General features: G+C 49.3%; 2 long non-coding RNA genes and 1 other non-coding gene across 8 annotated transcripts; all 3 read right to left on the bottom strand.

The window, feature by feature from the left end:
- Window positions 1-503: 503 nt before the first annotated feature.
- Window positions 504-7,640, bottom strand: LOC124690956. Of its 4 annotated transcripts, none has more exons than XR_006998805.1 (8): window positions 7,297-7,640; window positions 6,260-6,547; window positions 5,057-5,134; window positions 4,779-4,946; window positions 3,541-3,613; window positions 1,837-2,687; window positions 1,420-1,729; window positions 504-958 (listed from the first exon to the last, which is right to left on the bottom strand). It is a non-coding gene; the product is annotated as an uncharacterized LOC124690956 (long non-coding RNA). The 4 variants fall into 4 exon arrangements; XR_006998804.1 differs by having other exon boundaries at window positions 1,420-1,878; window positions 2,473-2,687; XR_006998802.1 differs by having other exon boundaries at window positions 1,420-2,687.
- LOC124685501 lies at window positions 5,365-5,448 on the bottom strand. The gene has a single exon (XR_006997487.1). It is a non-coding gene; the product is annotated as a small nucleolar RNA Z199 (small nucleolar RNA).
- Window positions 7,641-9,084: 1,444 nt separating the features above from the next.
- Window positions 9,085-11,674, bottom strand: LOC124690974. Of its 3 annotated transcripts, none has more exons than XR_006998808.1 (5): window positions 11,239-11,674; window positions 10,822-10,924; window positions 10,125-10,218; window positions 9,880-9,962; window positions 9,085-9,762 (listed from the first exon to the last, which is right to left on the bottom strand). It is a non-coding gene; the product is annotated as an uncharacterized LOC124690974 (long non-coding RNA). The 3 variants fall into 3 exon arrangements; XR_006998806.1 differs by having other exon boundaries at window positions 9,880-9,950; XR_006998807.1 differs by lacking the exon at window positions 10,822-10,924 and having other exon boundaries at window positions 9,880-9,950.
- Window positions 11,675-23,937: the final 12,263 nt, after the last annotated feature.

Raw genomic sequence — 23,937 nt, 5'->3', positions numbered from 1 at the left:
TGCAGGAAAGCACGCGGATCGCTGACCTGTCATGTCAAACACAACAACTAGGCAGGCGTGGTTAAAGATTCACAGTATCCCATGAGCCGGTCATCCCAATAACTGCCGGCTCCACTGATCCTGGGATTACCCTCCATTCATGTGTGAATTAATAGTAGCTACCTACCTCCTTCCTTGAATGAACCGACTAACCCAAAATCAAGGAAACTTTCACGGTTTAATTTTCTTTTCGTTGTTTCCTCATACAGATGTGCTTGCATTTGTTGGCTATTGTGTTCAGAGACATCTTTTCCCAAGCAACGGATCTGTCTTGTTTCCACCGTGAATTATACTTGCCGGCAGCTTTGTACAAACCATCAAGCAATGTATTTGTTTCCGTCAGCTAGAGAGATAGAGAAAGGGAGAGGGAGAAAGACTGGTTGGACCGACTAGGAAAAACAACCATTGTCATTTTACTCGTAAAAATTAGGAGCAAACAAATACCACATATTTTGCTTCAAACATTGGAAAATATATTTTTTCCATCAGCCATAGTCGTACATGTTATCTGATTTGAGTTTATTATGCACGATAGATTTTCAACTCAAAAGATGCATTGCTACGTACCAGATTGCCACATACCAGCTACATGGTGGACGCTAACATAGGACACCATAGCAATTAGATCTCATGGGCGGAAAGACTTACTTGATTCCTATATTACATAACAATCAACTAGATTATACAAACGAACGACTACAACTCCCGTTCTTCTCTACCACCTCTGGTTTCTCATCCTACTGAAAGGCCGCATCATGGCTCACATCCAACCTCTACTACACCAACTGGAGCCACACGCTGGGGCTGGTGTGCAGACCGTCGGGTCGATGCCATTAGTTGTCCATGACCTCTTGTTCCGCCAGTGAGCCAGCTCCTGGAAGGGTTCCTTGATGGAACATATCCGTTGGATGTACTCCAGCTGAACAAAAAATATACCACAATCATCGCTCAAAACCTTCAGCACCAACGAGATTCCAAGAACTAGGGCACTTGAAAGCATCACAGGCCATCATGCAATATCATTGTACCAAGAAAACAATACATTAAAAAATCTATACAAAATCCAAATATATATCAAGTCTGATACTTGTGTGACTCTGGTGAAGAGAGAAGCCCAACAAGGAAAACTAGGCTTATCAAATCTGACATCCTACAATTATAAAAAGCATGTGTACCACCAACAGGAAACATGAAACAAAACGCTCTCGTCTCCAACTGAACCTGAACCAACATGATACGAAACACGACATCTAGCAACCACTCTGAATCTTTTGAGGTCAGTGGCCACCGAAAAAATCTACCAGAGTGTGATGATACATGGCTACAGAAAATTTAAGACCTACACAACATAACCAAGAAATTAAAAGAAAAAATGGTTACCCGATTGGACAGATAGCTCAAGGAAAGGACCAAAGGTTCTCGCTGCTACGCCTGCCATCGGAGTGACCGCTGAAAACACTTCCTCGGTGTCCTCTTCCCGTCGTCGGAGGCGTCAGCGGCTGGTGCATGACTGATGCCATTGCTTACCTGCTTCTCACTGTCCATGGCCTTTCTTCCACCAGTCAGCCAGCTCCTAAAAGGATTCCTTGATGGAACATATCCATTGGATATATATATACTCCAGCGGAACAAAAAAATAGAATCATTGCTCAAAAACTTCAGCACCAACGAGATTCCCAGGGCCAGGGCACTTGATGAAAACATCATAGCGGACCAAGCAAACAATACATTACAAAATCTGTACCAAATCCAAATATGAAGAGATTGATACTACTATGAGACTTGATCAGCACATACAGTAAGAAGATGAAGAAGCTCCAGCGCCACATCCAGCTACAGCTGGTCCAAGAAGAAACTCAGTACGTGAATCATGCCCAAGTGATCTAGAAATGTATGATGATTCTTTCATGTGCAAGTGTCAGGTCTATCAACATAACAGGTTTCCGATCCAGCCAGAACCAACAACTAGCGCTAGCACGAGCTATAGCACACACATCAGTTATGTACCGACAGATATGATTAATTATACATGCACGTCAAGTCAAGTGTCAATGTACCACTACTACACGTGTGCGGCATATCCTACTTTTCCCAAATCAGAAGCATCACCATATGGCACGTAATCAAAGATCAAGCACCTATCCACACTTGTGATCTCAGGTAATCAAATACCAAGCACATGTCCACTCGTGCAACTCAGGTTAAAAAAAAGCCCAACAAGTACAACTAGTCTTATTAAATCATCCATTAAGCATGTGTGGCACCAACATTAAGCATGAAACAAAATGCTCATGCCCACCTGAACCTGAACCAACGTGATACAAAACAAATGATGTAGGTACCACTCTTAATCTTTTCAGGACAGTGGTCACTTGAAAAATTCTACATATGACCTACACAACATACCTATGAAATGAGAGGAAAAAAAGTTACCCGATTGACCCGTACAACTCAAGGCCAAGACCATAGCTTCTCGGTGCTACACCTGCTATCAGGGTCACATTGACCACACCGCAGCTTGCAGATGCAATTCACTTCCTCAATGTCCTCTTCCCACCACCGGAGGCATCAACGCGCTAGTTGCATGCCCAAACGGGCATGACGGCAACGGCGGGTGCATAACTGGCGCCTTTGCTCTCCTGCTTCCCCTGAGTGTTTGTTACACATGTGAGTTTGTTTGTTACAAGTAAACATAGGTAACTTGACATTCTCTATGTATCAAACATCACAACAAGATTTAATGAAGACTGGAATCTTAAGAATCAGCCACGGGGAGCTCATTATATGAACATTTAAGACATCTCAGATGTATCTACTAGAGTACTACTTGTTTGATTTCCTTGGTACAAGTTAGACATGTTTTGAAGCATTTCATGAAACAAATTGTTTGCCACACCTTGTTTTCGATCAAAATGTCCATATGTCTTGGACCCGAGCATATAAACATGATACATAAATCTGCTCCAAGCAAGACATCATGTACAGTTCTACTCCAGTGCACTAAACAAAATACATTCGAAGAAGAGAGCAAAAAGAGTGTCATCCAACTAGCAACCTAGGCATTATGGTTCAACAAGATCCCAAATCTCATGGATGAATTGCAAGCAGAGATAAAAAATACCAATAACACAAACTTTAAGTTTTCAAAGTTAAGGGTATCAGACGATTGCAATCTTATCATCTTATAAAGTTAAACCAAACCACTAAGTTCATAACCTGGTCTAGTAAAATAGTAATACCCAGCGTTATAACAGTCAACATCAAGAATAATACTATTGTTGCAGCAGTGCACTCGTTTGATGAAAACAGTGTCATACAAGATGAATCATAGACACAAAGCTTTGAAAGACCGGACTAGCACAAAACTAAGAAACATAGACACTGAATGGGTTCCAAAGAAACCAAGAAGATAGATTAAAATGGAGCAACAAATGCTAGCCTAGATTAGCTCCCATGTCCAGGGCATTGATATAATTCTAGCTCACGCCATGAAGTACGTACCTACAAAAAACGATGCCTCATTGCTGCAGCCCTGGACCACAACTTCCTTCGGTATACATACATGCTCCAGGCACTGGATAAATTTCCAAGTCAGCTAAACAATTTAGAAATGGAAATTCATCTTTCAATAAGCATCAATTCAACAGTAACATAATTAATCTTTATAAGGCAGCATTAATTGTGTTGAATCATTAGAGGGAATATCTACATTATTGATCTAGCAGTCCACATCATCTTCGACAAGTGCAACCAACCAAAAGATAGCAAATACCAAAACCCTCTTATATTAAATAAGAACTCAATCTCCAGGTTTAGGCCAAATTAAATAATAATCTCGATTAAGATTGACATTGATGGCAACTATTAAATCAAGGAATCCACTAGATTATCTCGAAGGAAATGGATTGTGAGGCTTTTCTGACCATATAAAAATAAGTGTACAAATAAATATGTAGCCACATTAAAGGTACATTCAGCAGCAATAGGCTTGCTAGTTCAGTCAATCTATGTAGATATATAGATAGCTAGAATATTATGTCCAGGTGAATAAAATATCAAATGGAGCAGGAAATGCTAGCTTAGCTAGCTCCTAAGAGTGAACCTTAATTTATATATGTATAACTAGTTACCAGTACCAAACAGCTCATCTGCACACAACAATTGACATTTCTCAAATGCATGCATGCATAAAGTTTGACTTGAAGAGAAAATTAGGACATATGAAAGTGAAACAACCATGAACACCGTGATTAGCATGTAATCAGGTCAGGCAATCTGGAGAAATGCTGCTAATGACAACAAAATACAAAGATAACTATTCATCATGCAACCTGAACAAACTAAGCAAGAAAAATCTAAGCGAGTGCAGCCAATCAGCCATGTACTTAACAACTTTTTCATGGAGCAAAATGAGTGAAAATGCAAAGCTTATATGTCTGATCATCCCTGAAAACATATATGTCACGATGAATGTTCTCCCGAGCCTCATCCACAAGCAGCAGCACCATCTCAAACAAACCAGAGAGCCCCACCCGTAGGCAATGCAACCATTTCCAGATGAGTGCCACCAATTGATTAATCTCTTTGGATACATCAATGATTCAAATTCTCATGGAAATACAAAAATTACACACGAGCACATGGAATTGAGGCTCTTCTCCTTCTCTCCATGAGCATGAGCAAGAAAAAAAATCTTTTTTAGGTCCGGATGCGGAGAGGACTACAGATGGGTAGCTTACCATGGCATGTGAGCTCAACACTGGCATAGTGAAACCATTGAGGAGGGCCTCCATCTCCAGTGAGTCGGCAGCTGCGGCTGTTTGGGCCCATTAATACTTCCGTCAAGGCAGCCAGTGTCATCACGAGCTACTGCCATCGTGAGCAGGGGAAGGAACATGATAGTGAACCTAGGACAGAGTATAGAAGTACAAAACCAACAGGAATCAAGCCTAACTACTGGGTCCCACAAGCAGCACCGAAAAGTACAAAGTTATGAAAAGAAGGCAGCAAGATGCACCTTACTACGAGCCGTCGTAGCAGCTCTTGTCCCCAGCGTCCTCCAAGTGGAGAAAGTCATCGTTCCTAAACATCGTTCCTGAACCCACCGCAACGAGTACTAAACAATTACTTTCATAACAAAATAAAGATCAAATCACATTCATAATCGTGCACAGGTAGAAAAATATAAGTCGTGCCAATTAATCAAGATGGCATCCTGCTCATGCATGGTTCACTAAGTGAAATATTAATCATATACCTGGTGGAAAGATATAATGACTTTCTTGAGTAAATGAATATAAAATGGACAACCAGAAAGTGTGTTGAGGTATCATCAGATATTTAAATACTCAGAATCACAGGAGCATTGCTCCATCATATTGTTGCAGTTTATTCCTCCTCATTTTACCCTCACAGATTTAATCATTACTGAATAACAAAAGAAATATTCCATCTAGCTAACAGGGATATTAAAAAAAGATTAAAAAAGGTTTGTGTAGTTCTTACGAAAGGGGAACTCCTTATGGCCAAAGGCTAGCGCTGATTATTTACAAAACCAAGTGTAGTACTTCTGTATCCTCCAATATAATGCAACATTGGATCTCTATTTTAACCGCAACAAGTGACTATCACATGAATGATTGACAACTACATACTACTAGCTAGCGTATGGTAAGCATCCACATTTTGCATACAAATTTGCGCAGGCCTCACTTAAACAAATTCTGAAATAAGTCATGCAGTCCTGAATCTACACATGTCAGCTCCTTGAATCCAATCGTGGAGCAGTAAAAGCAGCACCATGACTATTTTTCGTACACATGTGTGCTATACTGCAACATGCTTTGAAGAGAAGGGAAGTCACATCGGCTCGGCAGCGATGGAGGACATGGCCTTTTTTCCGGCGGTGACTGCAAGGATGGAGTACAACTGCAGAATTTTCAGCACTAGGGGAACCTTCTATACAGGATATGAAACTGCACCCAAACCACACATAACAACGGATGCAGCTCTGCTTCTAGCAGTATACATGATGTCTAACTACCGTCCATCTCAACCGACCAAAGTGAAGAGAAGTTTCAACTCTGCTCCCACAAATTTCAATATCTTGCTTGGAGTACAGATGCAAGTCAAGATGAGAACTTCTCTGCAGCCAATCCTACTTATAGCATATATCGCACTGAAAGGAAAAAAATCGATCACAAGGAGGGATTGGTTATACCAGCAGCATCCTGGGGACGGTGGCAGCCATCAGCAGGACGAGCCCTCTCAGGGCCATGCGAGGAAGCCATGGGGAAGCCGTGCCGCAGTCCGGCGGGGAGCCGCAGCCACCATGGCATCCGCAGCCCAACGAGATGGCGACCGGATGGCGTCATGTTGGATCGATGCCGCGCTGGTTGCCGCCCGGCATCTGCGCCACTCTATCTGCCTCCCGCCGGCGACCTGAACGTCCGGGACCGAACTGCCATGTCTTTGCATCGCCGTCGTGTGTCGCTTCCATCCGCTGCATCTGCCAAGGTGAATTTGGACACATACATTTCAGTCCACGCTTGTTCCGGATAGAAGATGAATTCTAGAAACAGTGGGAACATAGCTACTAGATAGTAAGATTAAATAAGTAACCTCTCATAAGATAAATTTCACTTAGCATATTAGTATCACGTATGGCAATATGTAGCCTGAAAAACTAGAGCTAACTTGATATAGCAGGTAGGTAAAAGAAGAGTTTAGACACACATGTAGGTTTTGGAGTACGTCAAGATACTAAAGGGAGTATCTCAACATTCTATTTCATTTATAACTTGATAACTGAACCCAAAAACATAGTAATACAATCAGACACCATTTCCAAACTCATAAATTATATGGAATTTGATCATATGTAAATATATTAGTTTATGCGTACACAATTTGTTAATGGCATTCTTTTTCTTCCGCTACCATATACTATTCTGAAGAATAGTTGAGCTAAAAAAAACAACTCCCAGTATCGATCAAATAAGACTGCAAATGTGTGTATCACTTGTCTTTTACAGTCGTACAAGAACCATTCATGCAACAGTGCCTTGGTAATACTAGATCTACTGCATCGATCTACCTTGCCTGCAACCAACTAAATGTGAAGAGCAGTTGCAAGTCTGCTCGATCTCGGAGTAGAGATGCAAATCAAGATGAGAACTTCTCAGCAGCCAGTCCTACTTATAGCATATATCGCACTGAAAAGGAGTGAATGCGATCGCTGGGAGGGATTGGTTATACCAGCAGCAACCTGCGGATGGTGTCAGCCATCAACAGGACGAGGCCTTCAGGGCCATGCGAGGAAGCCATGGGGAAGCCACGATGGCATCCGCAGCCCTCTGAGATGGCTCTTGTCGGCAGGAGCAGCCGCCATCGATGGCGACCGCATGGCGTCATGTTGGATTAGGCACTGGTCGCCGCCCGGCATCTGCGCCACTCTATCTGTCTCCCGCCGGTGCCGTCGATCTGGATCACGAGGGAGGCCACCCGCGAGATGGGATGGTGGAGGAGGACCGGACAGAGATGGTGCGCCCGCGGCGGCGCTGGGAGTGGAGAGGACGCGAGGGCCATGGCGTCGGTCGAGGAGTTGAGGAGGCAAGACGGCGGTGCTACAGGGTGAAGCTGGAATGCTTGGTGGTGTTGGTGCTGAGAGAAAGTTTAGGAAGAATTGGGATTGGGGTACTGCGTTGGTTGAATACTTGGCGCAATTTCCGCCCTGCCTTGCCTCGAGAGTGGACGGTTCACATCAGCGCGAGGATACTTTGCCAAATTTTCGTCCCGCAAATTTTGCCTCGGAAGTCGTAACGAGCAACAGCCATAATAACTTTCCTTAATCCAGCAAAGAAAAACTTTGATTGCGCGCGTTCCCGAAACCCATGGACATGCGTGCACAAGATGAGGTCCCGATTGGACACATTTGGTAAAACAAAAAAAATCACGCACCTTTGATTACAGGATTCGGCACCACGCGTTGGGTTCGGCACGCGCAGATCAACTAGCTAGCTACCCTAGTTTTCAGTAAACAAGCCAGAGCAACTCTGCTTGATCGATTCTTCACGAAAAATCAGGGGAATTTGGGAGCAGACAAAAATTAGCCATTTGATCGGCTCATCACAAAAGACATACTAGCTTCAGTCAAAGAAATGTTCAGAAAAGAAGAAACATATGGATAAAAGCAATGATCAGTTAGCGGAACGACCTGAAATGCGGCATTCTAGGAGTACATCTATACATACATATCAAGCACAATCAGGTCACTTGACATCGCCTACATGCTTAGGAATTTACCATTCTGGGAGTACATGTATATACATATGGACAACAGAAATGATTCAGCCTTTAATTTGTCAAAAAGAAGCACAGTACATGGAGAGGAAGCACGCTCTAGGGAAAGTTGAAAATTGAAGGGCCTGGACTTTGATATGGATTCAAAGACGACAGCAAGCTAGCTACTACTCATCAAAATTTGGGATTAACCTCTCCTATTTCCCTCATCACATATCACACAATAACCAGCAGTAAACATCCATAGATCACAGGATTTAACTACAGGATTCATCTCCATCACAATTAAGCCTGAATCATAAAAACGCAAGCTAGTTATAGTACATAAGAAACAAAGCTCCATCACAGCCGATACAAAACCAGATGCTACACCTACTAATGCACTATTATTGCATATATTCTCAGCTGGAGCACAACCAAAATTGACAATAATATAGCTCGACTATTACAAATCTGATGAATAATACAGGGATCCAAACACTCAGTCCTATTTTTTACATATAAAACATGCTGTTGCAGCCAGCATAGCAGTCAGGCCGCCGTGAGGGGGGTGACTTCAGTTGCACCGACACGAACGCCATCTAGTGAATCAAGAAATGGCAGCACGTCTTGGGAGTGATCTGCGGCATAAACAGGAAACATGGCACTGGAAATTGTAAGAAGGCTAACGGCGATAACATGCATCAAACCTGAGCCTGAGAGGCTAAACACAGTTGCACTCTCCATTCATTCATTTGTAACAGCAGTATTGATTGGATATCATGCGAGATTGTTTGGGTATCAAAATCAGTGTATTATGCTACCTAGAACTAGCATAGCAGCATTGATTAGAAATATAGCTAAGCGGCCGAATCAAGCTAGAATATTAATCCGAATCATGCTAGAATATTAATCAGGAAGACTTAACTTCTTTAGAGTGCCAAGTGCTAAACATAGGCAACTATATAAGCCCCATCACATGAGGTCAAGTCCTAGAATTACATACCCGAGACAATGCTATACATAGAACAACAACACTAGGCAGAACCAGCAAAATTGAAGAATTTCTGTACAAGTTAAGCCAACTAATAAAATCAATTTAATTAGCAGGAGTATAAAAACCTATTTTTTGGATGTTCGAATCTAAGAAGGTAATGCACACAGCTCATGTGAAATTCAAGCACAAACGGAATCATTGCAAGTCTAACCAAACAAAATCACACTACAAAAATGGAACGTCAACTACCACTCCACAATACAATCAACTGAAACAGTATGTCACATATAGGATGCCAGTGGCCAGCACAGCACCGCAGGAGCCAGGACAGCTTTCCAGGGATTCCATAGCAGCCACCTAGGCCAGTCGGCGAAGGAGTTTGGTGGAATCCGTAAACTTGAGTAATAGATCACTTACTTTTATTGTGACACCATCCAGAAAGCCACCTACAGATTAAAAGAACTGTTTAGAAATGAAAAAATGAACCCAACATAATAAAATGTAGTACAGCGAAAGTGCATTCAACAAACTGAACTACAAAATGAATAATATATGTGGTTTACCTATATCTTCACAAAGTTCTAGGAACTCGCTAAGACGATCCATGAGATCTGGACAGCACCGAAGATCGACACTATATCCAAAACTGAATATAAGCACTATATTATGAAATTAATAGAAACCAACAGAAATACAGGTCACCGATATGCCACACTGCACATATATCCTCATGAATCGACATCTTACTGATCCATACGACAAGTGTACTAGTTTATGAATTTCGACTAACACAAACGGATTGCCTTACATGATGGGTCAACCTTGGCAGGCGTCCACCCGCTGCTGCCGGAGGGGTATAACATGATGAATGATGTTCCCTAGACGAAACGCCAAGTCGAACCCTGCATTTTATAGATAATGCATCAGCAAGATGCTACAGCTCCATGAGCATAGTGTACTGAAAATCCTCTAGCACAAAGATGAAAACAATTGAGCTATTATGAAAAATTCTCAAACACCAACAATTGAACATATTAATGGCATATGAAAGAGATCCCATTATTAAACTTGAGACGGACATTAATGGACAACACTACAATATGTCATTGTGCAGCGGCGAGCCACAATCTGCGGTGGCAACACAACACAACACAACATAACATTTTTTTTTTAAAAAAACTCCTCATAAGCTTCAGGCCGAAGCTTCTACTTTGCTTTCTCAAAGAAATGGGCCCCTTGTATCTACACACCTGATTTTGAACGGTAGAAATGAATATAGGAATCGAAGAGGAAGAACTGTGTATGGCATCATTAATTTGAAGATCGACACTATATCCAAAACTGAATATAAGCACAAGATAGATTGTAAAATTAATAGAAACCTACAAGGCACTGATGATGCCACACTCCACATATATCCCCACGAATTGACATCTTCTTACTGATCCATACCACAAGTGAACTAGTTCATGAAAGTCTCGACTAACACCAACTGACTGCCTTACATGATGCACATGATGGGTCAACCTTGGCGGACATTCACCCGCTGCTGCCGGAGGGGTACAACATGATGAATTATGTTCCCTAGACGCAACACCTAGTCGAGCCCTGACTTTCATAAATAATGCATCAGTAAGAAGCTACAGCTCCATGAGTACAGTGTACTGAAAATCCTCTAGCACAAGGACGAAAACTGTTGACCATATATGAAAATTTCTCAAACACCAACAATTGAACATATTAATGGCATATGAAAGAGACCCCATATTAAACTTGAGACAGACACTAATGGACAACACTCCAATATGTCACTGTGCAGCGGCGAGCCACAATCTGCGGCGGCAACACAACACAACAGCATCGCCACGTTAATGCACTCCAAAAACGCCAAATCAAATAGTACCAGGAAACGGCAAGCTCACCTTCGAGAGTGAGGTTATCCTAGTGGAGGTAGCTTGGGGCCGAGCAGCTCAACCGCCTGCAAGAAGTGAACAAGACACATCATTAGAATCTGAAGATTCTTTTCTATTGCTTGCTGCAGTATAAAGAAGTGCACCACATATTCTACCATGCATCAAAACTTGTGAAACTTGAGCATACATCTAGGCTACCATACTGAGCGACAGGAGTAGCAATTCTTCTCCCAAATAAAGAAAAAGTGAAGATCCCTCTTGATAAGCAGAAGCAGCTCAAGATGTGCACTGAATTTTGATGGCCATGACAGCTCTTGTGTGCAGTGAATGAGCAGAAGAAAAAATGAGGAGCATGTTTCCTATGCAAGCTCATAAACAGTGCTGCTCGTTCGTCTACAAAATCTCGGAAAAATCGAGAAATTAGTACACCATGTATGCATGAACGTCATGCCGCTGCTATTGTTCTACGTAGTATAGGCTTTGATAAGATTGTGCTCATGAAGAGTGAGTCGATCCAGGCAGTTGTACAGGCTACAACAAATCTTGGTGCTATGACCATCAATGAAAAAAGGGGGAAGAGGACCTGGCAGGGCCGTGGATGCAGCGGTGCATGTGGAGGATAGGGTCGTCGGGGAAGCAAACCCAGCCTGCGACCTGGAGCTGCGCGCGGCGGACGAGGGCATGCCGTGGCTCGCGTCGGCGCCTTGGATTCCTGGTGGCCCTCGCCGGCGTGCGGACGGCAGCACCGACCACCGAACCGCGTCGGCAGATGCAGCGGAAGCGGTTCCTCCGGCAGTCGCGCGAGCGAGCATGGCAACGGCAGCAGCACCTCGGCGCTCGTCCTCTACTCCAAGGACGGCGACATCAGGCTGTGGCAGGAGCGCTAGGGCTCGATTGGAGACTGGGTTGGAGGCGCGGGATCCACCGGAGGTCGGGAGCGGCGGCGCAGAAACCCTAGCGGCATGACAGAGCTCGGGAGGAAGGAGAGTGAGAGGGAGATTGTCATGCCCGCGTTTGGGCCGGATTAGAGTGGGCCGCACATACATTCGCGTTTTGGATTTCGAAATTCGCGTTCCCGCGCATACATTCCCGCCTTGCTACGATCAAATTGAGTTTCTAGACAGACCACACGGTTTCTGCTACCAAAGCCCTTGTACAATACTAGGACGCATCTACTTCAGCCAGCCAACTTGCAAAGCCCGGCGAAAACATGTCACACGTAGACGATTAGCTTGCTACCTAGGACCTAGGATTTGTAGTAGCTATACACATGCGCAAGGTAGGTGCCTCCGTGGATGCACCATGCATGTTCACGTCATTGCTAGCTATCTACCAGGCATGGCTCTCTGGTGGCAAGGATAACGCGGGCACATCAGCGGGAGGACTCAATGTTCTAGGTGCGGCAACCAACCGACGGTGCACCTACAAGGACTCAATGTCGTGCTAAGGCCTCAAAGGACTAGCGTACTAGAGCAGCAACCGTCGCCAATAATAACAACCATTGATCGGAAGAGACTGGCCTGAAACCACACCATCGAACACGAAAATCGACCGGATCATGGGAGATCCCCGGACACACAGCCCCACATGTTGTGGGTATACTTCATGGGTGTACCATCGACAGTGCCTAGATCCGGCAAGCCCGGGTGGCCCACAGACGGTGATGAGGCATGTGGCCCATCGGGCGGCCCGATGCTTGCCGTTGATCATGAAGGAAGAAGTCCAGCCCAGGATCGGCGGGCCGGATCCGTACCGACATAGGAGGAACCCGGATCCATGGAGGCCCATGAGGAACCCGGATCCGAGTACGACGTATATGGAAGGCGGATCCGTGACGTGCACGGCAAGATATTGTACTCGTAGTTAGGTCGTTCGTAATCCGGCTAGGACTCTCCATGTAAACCCTAGATCCGTGCGCCTTTATAAGCCGGATCCCGGGAGCCCTAGAGGCACAACCACAACTCATTGTAACAACGCGAAAGCGCCCGGATAATTCCGGACAAGCGGCAGTAGGCCCTGTCATCGTGCGGGTGTTCCGGCCGGGTAACTCGCGTACCACCGTCCCGTGTGCACTCCGCCCTATGGCCCCTACTTCTTTTCCCCCTCGTGAGGATCCCTCCTCCGAGGTACCGTCGATTAGGCAACGAGCGGTTGGCGCCCACCGTGGGGCCTCGCGGCGTACGGAGGCCGGAACCGGGAGGGTTCCGCCATGGGAAGCTACGACGACACCATCGCTCGTGGGGCGTGTCCTTTACGCCGGAAATCCGCCGATCGTCCCTCCGGATGAGTGTTGGATTCCGGCTAAAACCGACCCCGTCAAGCTCTCCATCGTCCCGGTTGGCGGCATACACATCTTCATCGGGGAAACCGTCGATTCCGACGGAAACCCACCGGTAAGTAGCGCCGACGCGACCGCCGCCGAGCAGGACGCGGTCGCGAAGATCCGATCCGAGACGCCGGAACTTCCTAGCGAAGATTCCGCCTTAGATCCGGAAAAATCAAAGCCCACCCAATCCGCCCCCGAGCGAGGAAACAAAGGTGGAAGACCAATGCGGATCCGCCCGGGTCTCCCGAGTGTTAGAGAAGCAAAGGTGTCACTTCGTACACTTCTTGGCCCATACCGCCGGAACCGCCCCTCATGAAGTCGGAGGCTGGTCCCGAGCGAGGAAGAGGCACCGGAAAACAACGCGGATCCGGATCAGGCTCGACTCGTCGGAGAAAGCGAAGCTCCGGTCGAAGAGTCGATCTTGGGCAATGCGAGCCCAATTTCCGGAGACACTCCGTCCATGGAATCCGATGACTTCGTGCGCAAGTTGGAGGAGTATGGTCTCGGCGATCAGCCCGAAGTCAACTCCGCCCGGCCGAGCGGTGTTCTCGCAACGGTAGCAGCGGCCGGGACAAACCGGATCCGGAGACCAAGTTAGCCAATCCGAGCCATCTCAACAAGGATCCCCAATGTCTCGGATGCGACCCCAAAGGGATTCTCCTTCGGAGGAAATCCCGTCGGCAGAAGAGGTGGCCGCGCGAGCGGTTCTCAACACACCTATAACTCCGGGCCACGCCGCGGATCCGGAGGCTCTAGAAACCGCCGAAAGGAGATGCGGCCACGGCCAAGAGGCTCGCCGACGCCGAAGGCTGCATTAAAGATAGGAAGGGCGGATCATGCCGCCCGGGCCGGAAAACTTCGACGGACGGGACCGCGAGATTACTAACACACTCGAGCACGTCAAGAGCATGAGGGCTGAGTGGGAGGTAAAGATGACCTACGCGCGGGCGAGAGGCTGATCGTATTGTCGGAGAAGCAATTCCGCCTCGCGGGATAGCCTTCAACACGCCCGCGGTTCACCGGCCGCCGGAAACTCCAAAGGACAACATGCTGAAAGCAGCGGAATTGCTGAAGAAGAAAGACGAAGAAGTTGATATCAACCATCTCCGCACGCTTGTCGCTTCGAGCAATGCAGCGAGCGAGCAAGGCGGATACTTCGCGCGAGGTTGGAATCCAATCCGGATAACCGTGTATCCACCGCGCGGAAGGACGCCCACGCCGATCGGCATCCCGATGATGAATCACACACCGGATCCTCGGAGCGCGGAAGGAGGGCCGGGGAACACCCAAATCCGATTCCCGTCCCATCACAGACGCCTCCGTCGGATCCAAGAAAGGGAAAGGATGCGATGTACTCCGGACGAGACAGATACCGCAACCCCTCTCCTCCGCCCAACGGTTACCCGCGACCCCCTCGCCGCCGTAGTCCGGCCGGAAACACCGGGCCCATAGGGCACGGTGCAATTGTTATCCGCGACAACGTGCTGCCAAGAAACGAGAAACGAGGAGCGCTCGCCGGAACCCCGCCGGAACCGGAACAATGTTCGTGAGCCCGAGCCCAGGAGGAGTCGGAATGAAGACCGGGGCCCGGAACCTCGCCGGAACCGCGATCCCGAACCTCGTAGGAGCCGCGACCCGCAGCCTCGTCGGAGCCGTGACCCGGAGCCCCGCCGGCATAACCGGGGCAGCCGGCGCCAAGGCGAAGGCAGCCACGGGAGCCGGAGTCAGCACCAGGAAGGTCGCGGAGATTCAGATGGCGGAAGCAAGAAGTCAGACCGCCCACCTCGCAGGTCTCCCTCACCACCACCTAGCGGTGGCGGCGGAGGTGGAGACGGAGGCAATGGCCGGAGATCTCGCTCTCGCTCAAAGTCCCCCCGCCACGGCTCACGCGACGCACGGGACCGCCTTAACGAGTACAGAACTGACTACATTGGTCCGAAGTGCTTTGGCGGAATGATTCGAGAGGAACCAAAGCCAAGGAGCTCCCTCAAGCTACCCGGAAATCCGAAGCATTATGATGGCACCGAAAGGCCGGATACCCGGATTGAGGACTACTACAATGCGAGTAACCTTCGCCGGAGGAACCCCTAACATCGCTCGCCGCATGCTCCAGCTTGTACCTTGTAGGACCAGCCCGGATCCGGCTCAGCCGACCTCGAGAAGAACTCCATCTTTTGTCGGTTCGACACGAAGACCGCTTTTGAGAAACACTTCGGGGGCACCTACAAAAGACCCGCCACGACAAGCGACTTACAAGCTTGTATCCGGAAGAAGGGAGAAACCTCAAGAAACTTCCTCACACGATGGTTGGCATGCGAGAACGAGTGCGAAAACGTCGATCACACCACCGCCATGTACGCCTTTATTGGTGGACTGCAGAGAGGAGGATTGCCGAGGCATAAGCTTACATGTTTGGCTAACGCCAATAAACCGACCTTGGATGAGATGATCTCCATTGCCGGTGATCACACTTCGCCGCCGATGACGACGCGGGCGGTGATATCGCAGCTACGAGCAATCCCCCCGCACCGAGCAAAGAAGAACCGTGATAACGGTAACAACAGCGGCCACAAGCGCAAAAACCCCGATGACCGGAAGAGTGGCGGATCCGAGATGGTCGCCATGGCGTTCCAACGCGGAGGTTCGGGAGGCGGAAGAGGACGCGGCCGTGGAGGCGGAGCCGGCGGGGGTCGGCGAGCATGGCACCGAGGTCACCGCCGGCGGATCCCGCGCTCCGCAAACCTACGAGGAGTACGGAGACATGCCCCGCCCGGCCCACTTGGATCCGGCTACGGGGAAGTCCACTCATACCAACCGCAACCGCAAGTGGGTCAACGACCTCAAGAACGACCCGGAGGCGAGGATACAAGCGAGCCCGGAAGCACCGCCCACGCGGCAAAGGAGGCAAGGGCAAGAACAAGGACAAGGAGGAGGACGAGTTCCGAGGCGATGGACGAGGATGATAACTCGCCGGATCCCAAAGCCGGAACCGCAGGAAAATCCAACCCCTTCGAGAAGAAGAGCGTGGGGGCTTACCACACCTTCCTCGGAACCCCCACGATCCGCGCCGCAAAATCAGCTACCCGGTTCCCGAACGCCACGGTTCCGGCTGTGCCGCGTATGTCGAGTGGTCGGAAGTTCCGTGCACATTTGACAGGGCGGATCATCCCGCCTCTGTGCCAAAGGAATATTACGCCTTGGTTGTGAGTCCCCGCATAGACGGGTATGACTTCTCCAAGTGCCTCATGGATGGCGGAGCCAGCTTGAACATCATGTACCTGGAGACTCTGGGCGGATGAACCTCACCAAGGAACAGCTCAAACACAGCGACAACCGAGTTTCACGGCGTGGTTCCGGGTAAGAAGGCGAACTCCCTCGGCGAGCATCACACTTCCCGTGGCCTTCGGCGATGTTCATAATTTCCGCGAGGAGAAGATCACGTTCGAAGTTGTGCCCTTCAAGAGCTCCTACCATGTCATCTTCGGCAGGCCCACCTACCACAAGTTTCACGCAAGGGCGTGCTATATCTACAACAAGCTCAAGATGCCGGGTCCCAATGGTATGATCACCATAACCGGAGACTATAAGAAGGCTCATGAGTGCGAGTTGGGCGAAGCCGCCTTCGCGGAGTCCGTCATATCCGGAGAAGAGCCGAAAGGCTACGGGGCCGCGGTGGATCCGGCCGAGATGCGGACCACCAAGAAGCAAATCTCCGAGCAGAAAACCTCCTTCAAGCCCGCGATAGAAACCAAGAAGCATGACCTTATTCCGGGTGACTCTTCCAAGCAGGTTTCAGTCGGAGCCAACATGGACCCCAAATAGGAAAGCGCGCTCGTCGAGTTCCTCCGCGCTAACATGGATATCTTCGCATGGCAACCTTCTGACATGTCCGGAGTACCTAGGGAACTCGCCGAGCACTACCTCAACATAAATCCGGGGGCTAAACCGGTGAAGCAAGCTATGCGACGCTTCGGAGATAAGAAGCGCCGCGCCATAGGAATGGAACTAGCAAAGTTACTAGAAGCAGGTTTTGTAATAGAAGTTATCCACACCCGATTGGGTCGCGAATCCCGTCCTTGTACCCAAAAAGAACACCGAAATACTAAGAATGTGCATCGATTACTCCGGCTTGAACAAACATTGCCCGAAGGATCCGTTCCCCTTGCCGCGCATTGACCAAGTCATTGATTCGACGGCAGGGCGGAACTTCGTGTTTTCTTGATGCGTATTCCGGGTATCATCGGATCCGGATGAAGGAATCCGACCAAAAGGCGACTTCATTCATAACCCCGTTTGGTACCCTACTGCTATGTTACTATGCCTTTTGGTTTGAAAAATGCGGGTGCTACTTACCGGCGTACGATGCAGCGGTGCCCGAAGGACCAAATTGGCCGGAACGTGCACGCTTACGTCGACGACATCGCGGTCATGACCCGGAAAGGATCCGACTTGATCGGCGACCTCACGAAAACCTTCAACAACCTCCGCAGGTACAAGATGATGTTAAATCCGCTGAAGTGCGTCTTTGGCGTGCCGGCCGGAAAACTCCTTGGCTTCATAGTCTCTCACGGAGGCATTGAGGTGAACCCGGAAAAGATCAAGGCAATCCCGTGCATCAAACGACCAACTTGTCTCAAAGATGTGCAACGGCTAACCGGTTGCGTCGCGAGCAATCGGCGAGGTTTGTTAGCCGTCTTGGCGAGAAGGCGCTACCTCCGTACAAGCTCGCTGAAGAAAACGGACAAATTTGTACCGGGACGACGCAGCCGACGCAGCTCTTCGTGGGTTGAAGGAAATACTTACCTCCCCACCTATCTTGGCAGCCCCGGTAGAGTCGAGCCAATGCTCCTTTATCCGGCGGCTACCAACAAGGTCGTCGACCTCGTCATCGTGGTGGAGCGAAAGGAAGAAGGTCATGAATATGACGTACGGAGACCTGTCTACTACATTAGCGAGGTGTCGACGAGAATCAAAGCAAAGATACCCTCACTTTCGAAGCTTGCTTATGGAGTTTTCCTAGGCAGACCGGAAGGCCGAGACACTACTTCCAAGAGCACCCGAGTAACGGTTGTGAGCAAAGCTCCGCTCGTCAACAATTCTCAACAACGGCGACGCAACGGGACGAACGGCTAAGTGGGGCATCGAATTATCCGCCTTCGACATCGCTTACAAGCCAGGGACTGCGGTAAAATCCCAAGTCCGGCGGATTTCGTTGCAGATTGGACGAAGCTCCGGATGCAAGTCCGGAGCCGGAACCGAAAACATGGGTCATGCACTTCGACGGATCCAAGCAGCATCAAGGCTCGGGAGCCGGAGTCACCACGAAGTCCCCTACCGGAGAAGAACTGCGGTATGTTCCGCGATCCACTTCGAAGCTACAAATAACATGGCGGAATACGAGGCTCTACTACACGGATCGCGCATCGCTAAGGAACTAGGGATCAAGCACATCATTTGCTGCGGAGATTCCGACCCGGTGGCACGAGCAAGTAGCCGGAACCCGGAACGCCGTAAATTCCGTCATGGCGGCCTACAGAGACGAAGTTGACGAGATCGCCAAGAGCTTCCTCGGATACGAAGTCAAATACGTCAGAAGAGACGACAATGCAGCGGCAGATATGCTATCCAAGCTCGGATCCGGCGGAAAGCCAATTCCGCCCGGAATCTACCTAGAGCATCTCCGGATACCCTCCGTGAAGGGCGCTAACCCGGAAAACCCGGAAGTGGCGGTGTCTCCGGCTAAAGAGGTATTAGCTACCATTCCGGCTTGGACACGGCCTTTCCCGGACTACCTCATCGATCGAAGTTGCCGGAGGACGAGGTCCTCGCGCGCCGGATCATCGGACGAGCACGATCCTACACAATTGTTGATGGACAGCTCTACAAACGAAGCGCAACGGGGTATTTCTCAAATGCGTCTCAAATCAAGATGGCATTGAAATCCTCGGAGAGATCCACGCGAGTGGACCGAGGGCACCATGCCGCTCCCGGGTCACTCGTTGCAAAAGCTTTTCGGCTAGGCTTTTATTGGCTCACAGCCTAAAGAAGATGCCGATAAGATAGTCAAAACCCGCCGAGGTTGTCGGTACTACGCTACTCAACCAAACGCTCCAGCCCAAGAGCTGAAGACCATACCTATCACCTGGCCATTTGCGGTCTGGGGGCTCGATATGGTTGGTAAGTTAAAAAGATCATCTCCTGGTGGTTGTGAATACCTCCCGGTCGCTGTTGACAAGTTCAGCAAGTGGATCGAGGCCAAGCCAGTGAGAAAAGCCGACGGTGCTACGAAGCACTAAAATTTGTCATCAGCCTCGTAATGAGATTCGGCATCCCACACGGCATCATCACGGATAATGGCACAAACTTCGCTCGGGGAGAATTGAAGGATTACTCGTGAAACAATGGGGATTCGATTGGACCTTGCATCTGTGGCTCACCCACAATCCAATGGTCAAGTCGAAAGAGCTAACGGTCTAATATTATCAGGAATCAAGCCACGCCTCGAAGAACCGCTGCGAAGAGCAGCCGGAGCTTGGGCCGACGAACTGGACGCTGTTTTGTGGAGTTTGCGAACTACCCCTAACAGGTCAACAGGGTTTACCCCTTTCTTCCTGGTACACGGATCCGAAGCCGTCATTCCCTCCGACATCATCCATGATTCACCGCGAGTTTCCGCCTATGACGATGAAACAGCTGACGAGGCCAGACAGCTATCTGTGGACCTGATCGAAGAAGCTCGGAACCTAGCTGACCAGCGCTCCGCCATCTACCAGCGAAGCTCCGACGCTATCACGGTCGTCGAGTTCGGAAACGCTCCTTCATGGCCGGAGACCCGGTCCTCCGCCTTCGACGAGTGAAAGACCATAAGTTGCAATCTCCATGGGAAGGACCCTTTGTCGTTAGCAAAGTGCTTCATAACGGATCGTACTACCTTGTCGATTTCCGCGAGCCGAGGGATAGACACCGCTAACCGGCGCCGGAAACGCAAGCGTGAGGATCCGGATGACATCTACGATGAAACCGATCGCCCCTGGAATATAGCACAGCTACGTCCTTTCTACACTTAGCATATTTTTCCGAGTTACAAACTCTGTAATAGTTATACATGATCAATGAAATAAAGCTTATGGTTCACTCTTCGAGTCTTTTACCTCCTTTACTTGTTCATTTTAGATCATGTATGTTTTTTCCGACTAAAACCGCGAGAGCTGGATATTTCCGCCTAGGCGTGTATGAAAGTTGTGATTTTCAAAATCGTCCTTTAGGACGTAAGCTTAAGTTTTACGATTAAGTTGTTATCCGTTGCGAACTCGTGGATTCCTAGTAGCGATTTCCGGCACCTATGCCCGGGGGCTTGTTTCCGCGGTTATGGACGGACTGCCATTGGGCTTCGTCGCGGCGGCAAGCGTTTCCGGCTACGGTTTTCCGGCTCGTGGAAGGTCAAGCGAGCAAGCCGGAAAATAACGAAATCAGCACTTGCTTTCCAACACAAAACGAAACATGCACATAATATTTAACGGATAGCAGGATAAGTGTTTCCGCCCCATGCACAATCGTTTCGTTCCTAGCTACTTAAGAATTTAAGTCTTATTACAAACCCTCAATGGGGCCAAAATGATACAACTCGGTTTCATTGTTTTCAACGGGAGCTCTACTCGGAGTCCTCCTCTTCGGATTGCCGGTAGCCGGAGCCGTCGTCGCTGCCACCAGATCCGGCTTCAGAGTCGTTTCCAGAGTTTTCTCCGGAGCGCTCGTTGCTGGACCCGGATCCTTCCCCATAAAACTCTGGCTCGCCAGCTTCCTCCTCTGCGTCGGAGAAACCTTCGGGCAGATTGTGTTTGCTGTACCAGAACGAGTGATCCACTCGCCTGACAAACAGCTCCTCATAGCCTTCAGTTTCCGCGAGGAGGGCGCTCATGTCGGAACTCTCGGGGGCTCCGCGTGCAGCTTGCGCCATGTTGAGTGACGGGAAGAAAGCCTTGCAGGTGGCTAGGACTAAGGAGGCGGCTCCGCGCGCTGAAGACTTCTGCCAGTCCTTGATGAACTCCGGCACTGTCGCATGAGTTTGGTCATTGTATCAATGACGCGTGGTTTTGGCCTTCTTCGGCGACAGGGCCGTGGCGATTCCGCGGCGGGCTTTAAACGAGCGCATCGATTGAGATCCGCACTTCCTCGTATGCCTCCGTCCTCGACGAGTTTGAATCCTTTGACCACTCAAGGCCAAGGCTTGCTGCGGAAGAAAGAGGTTCGGTCTCGTCGGAGAGAACATATAAGCTGGTCGGAGCAAACGACGTGGAAAAATGCTTACGGAAGATAAGCTTGTCAATGGCTTCCGCCTCCGCTTCCGGGGCTTTGTTCTTGGAAATTAAGGTGAGCGCGCGGCCTTGACTTTTCTCCAGCCTTCTCGATCAGTTCCGCCTTCTCACGGGCATGCTTCTCGGAGAGCTCTTTCCTTGCCTCAATCTCTTTGCTCGAGGATTCTTTCATGAAGTTGTTGAGGGACTCGTTCTCCGCCTCAAGCACCTTGACCTTGGCGGAAAGCTCAGCAAACGAGGCATGCTTGGCGGTTTCTTCGGAGACAGTCAAGTTGCGCATGTTATGCAATATGAACTATGGCAACACAAAAAGTGAAATACCCGGGTTTTGTACCTTTAAGGCGGGTCTCGAGCAGGTGGATAGCCTTTTGGCTATTTTCCGCGTTTTGTCGCAGCCCCTCAATCTCCGTGATCTGTTCAAGCACATGGATGCGCAAATCTTCGTGCGGTTCCGTGTGGTCCGTGAGACAGCGGGGAGTTAGTCGGATATTTAAAATCTTGGGGGCTAGCGAGGAGTTCGAGTTTGAGATATAAAAATTTTAAATTTCCGCCTAAAGTACATTACGGGAAAGCATCGGATAATACACACGGAGCTATATCACCCAATGCTTGGGGGCTAGTGTTACCTGCCGCACTTCCTTGTGCTTGGCGAAAAAATCTTTCAAATCTTTCTCCGAGTTCCGCGAGATCTCGTGTCTCCTCGTCCGGCTTCCCCCATACCTTGTTCCGACATTGCGGAAACTTCCGCGTGACGCCGTGCGAGGGTGAGCTTACGGAGGGATGGAGTTGGCTCGAGGCTGACTCGGGGCGCATTGGTAACTTGGAGGAGCTTGACCTTCTGCTCTTGTTCTTCATTGGTAGGCCCCGCGAAAGCGGAGCTTCGGCTGATCGGAGGGAGGAACGGGTGAGGAGGTTCCCTTGGCGGAGTCGCCACGGTGAGCGGGATCTTCGGGAATGTCGTCAAGATCGATGACGTCCTTCGGATCCGGCTTGGAGGTGGATGAAGCTTTTGGCGGAACTCCAACCTCGGGAGTAATGGGAAATGAAGCCGGAGATGGCTTGGCCTTTTTCTTGTTGACCCTTGGGGCCTTGGGAGGCTGGCTTCGGAACTTCAGGAAAAACATAAAAATATAAGAGCAAGTGTTAAATCGGAACTTGGGTCTCGGAAGAAGACGCTTACCCGGAAGGCTTGAAAAAGTGTTGGATGGCAGGCTGCCCCTTGTTGCTGGTATTAATCGGCGCGAGGCGCTTCTTTTCCGCCTCAGCTTTCCGGGTAGCCGCGATGCTCGAGTGTTTCGCGGGGGCGTTTCGCGTAAGGGCTTGAAGGGGCTGGTTTCTTCCTCTTCGCGGGACGTGAAGCTTCGGGAGCTTCCGCCTCGACGTGGCCTCCGGATCCGCGTGGCCGGTGGATGGGACTCGGAGGAGAGTTCCGAGTTGATTTTCCTCCAGCGCCTCGAGCTGGTTCGAAGTTACACTTAGCCAAAAGTTCGAAGAAAAATAATAAACCAAAGTCAAGACGACGTACCGCGGTTCCGGATCCATTTGTATGGATATCTTTGTTGCATACGTGAACATGGAGTTCACGTGAGATCTTAAGGAGGACCCGGATCCTCTTGTCGATGGCGTCGGCGGAAAGATTATCTTTGGTGGCGCGCATTGGATCGTCGCGCCCCGTGTATTCAAACATCAGGCGGTCCCTGTGTTGCAGCGGGCTGGATCCGCTTGGTGAACCGGGAAAGGGTTAAGTCCTTCCCCGTCAGCCCCTCCTCCGTGAGCTTGCAGATCCGCCTAACGGCGCGGGTCGGTTGAGGCGAGTCGGAGAAGTGAGGCGAGTGCGTCCATGACGGAAGCTCGGTGGGAGGGCAGTTCTTGAAATCCGGAAGTTTCTTTTCGCTCGCCGGGTCGGAGACGTCCTTCGGATAGAAGAAGCCCCCGGACCGGTACCTCGCGGATTCGTGGCGGTCGGTAGGGGGTAGACGCGGCCCGGGCGGAGTATAAAAGTGATGGATCCGCATGTAGCGAGTTCGGCGGATTGCCGGATCCTCTCCTTCTTGACGAGAGAAAAAG

The sequence above is a fragment of the Lolium rigidum genome, chromosome 1, assembly GCF_022539505.1.
Source record: "Lolium rigidum isolate FL_2022 chromosome 1, APGP_CSIRO_Lrig_0.1, whole genome shotgun sequence".
In the NCBI taxonomy this organism is placed as follows: domain Eukaryota; kingdom Viridiplantae; phylum Streptophyta; class Magnoliopsida; order Poales; family Poaceae; genus Lolium; species Lolium rigidum.
The sequence above is the reverse complement of the archived record's forward strand: the minus strand, read 5'-3'. Positions and strand labels throughout refer to the sequence as shown.